Below are 1,633 nucleotides of genomic sequence, written 5' to 3'. Positions count from 1 at the left end.
TTACGTCAAACGCTAGGGTGCTATTCTGATGCCGGAGAACCCTGCCAATAATGACAATAAAACTAACTAAAAGTCCGAACAAGCTATGCAGGCCCAACGGGACCGACCGGCCGCCGCGTCATCCTCAGACTACAGGCGTCACTGGATACGGATATGGAGGGGCATGTGTTCAGCACACCGCTCCCCTGGCAGTGTCGGTTTCCGAGACCGGAGCCGCTACTTCTCGATCAAATAGAGTCTCTGTTTGCCTCACAAGGGCTGAGCGCACCCCGCTTGCCAACAGGGCTCGGCAGACCGGATGGTCACCCATCCAAGTTCTAGCCCAGCCCGACAGCGCTTAACTTCGGTGATCTGACGGGAACCGGTGTTACCACTGCGGCAAGGCCGTTGGCAATAGTGGCATTGTAAGGGGAAAATAAGCTGAAGAGATGAAGTTTGTGTTGGGGAGGGAACTCGACTTGGGTAGTTCGAACAGCAGTGTAGACTGTAGGGCAGTGGTGGTGTAATCATTACCATTTCTGCCTAATAAGCAAAACGACCTGGGTTCGAGTCCCGGATGTGGCGCAAAGGTGGAAGGAGTATATAAAGGGTCTATACAAGGGCGATGTACTTGAGGACAATATTATGGAAATGGGAGATACGATACAGCGTGAAGAGTTTGACAGAGACCTGAGTCTAAAGAAGGCCCTGGGAGTAGACAAGATTCCATTAGAACTACTGACGGCCTTGGGAGAGCCAGTCCTGACAAAACTCTACCATCTGGTGAGCAAGATGTACGAGACACGCGAAGTTCCCTCAGACTTCAAGAAGAATATAATAATTCCAATCCCAAAGAAAGCAGGTGTTGACAGATGTGAAAACTACCGAACTATCAGTTTAATAAGCCACGTCTACAAAATACTAACACAAATTCTTTACAGACGAATGGAAAAGCTGGTAGAAGACGACCTCGGGGAAGATCAGTTTGGATTCCGTAGAAACGTTGGAACACGTAAGGCAATACTGACCTCACGACTTATCTTAGAAGAAAGGTTAAGGTAAGGCAAACCTACGTTTCTAGCATTTATAGAGTTAGAGAAAGCTTTTGACAATGTTGACTGGAATATTCTCTTTCAAATTCTGAAGGTGGCAGGGGTAAAATACAGGGAGCGAAAGGCTATTTACAATTTGTACAGAAACCAGATGGCAGTAGTAAGAGTCGAGGGGTATGAAAGGGAAGCAGTGGTTGGGAAGGGAGTGAGACAGGGTTGTAGCCTATCCCCGATGTTATTCAATCTGTATATTGAGCAAGCAGTAAAGGAAAGAAAAGAAAAATTCGTTGTAGGTATTAAAATCCATGGAGAAGAAATAAAAACTTTGAGGTTCGCGAATGACATTTTAATTCTGTCAGAGACAGCAAAGGACTTGTAAGAGCAGTTGAACGGAATGGACAGTGTCTTGAAAGGAGGATGTAAGATGAACATCAACAAAAGCAAAACGAGGATAATGGAATGTAGTCAAATTAAGTCGGGTGATGCTGAGGGAATTAGATTAGGAAATGAGATGCTTAAAGTAGTGAAGGGGTTTTGGTATTTGGGGAGCAAAATAACTGATGATGGTCGAAGTAGAGAGGATGTAAAATGTAGACTGGCAA

The 1,633-nt window shown here is 45.6% G+C and overlaps 1 pseudogene; it reads right to left on the bottom strand.

The window, feature by feature from the left end:
• Window positions 1-274: 274 nt before the first annotated feature.
• Window positions 275-392, bottom strand: LOC124719197 (annotated as a pseudogene).
• Window positions 393-1,633: the final 1,241 nt, after the last annotated feature.

The sequence above is a fragment of the Schistocerca piceifrons genome, chromosome 10, assembly GCF_021461385.2.
Source record: "Schistocerca piceifrons isolate TAMUIC-IGC-003096 chromosome 10, iqSchPice1.1, whole genome shotgun sequence".
Taxonomy (NCBI): domain Eukaryota; kingdom Metazoa; phylum Arthropoda; class Insecta; order Orthoptera; family Acrididae; genus Schistocerca; species Schistocerca piceifrons.
Note: the sequence above shows the minus strand (reverse complement) of the source record. Positions and strands in the feature narration are given on the sequence as shown.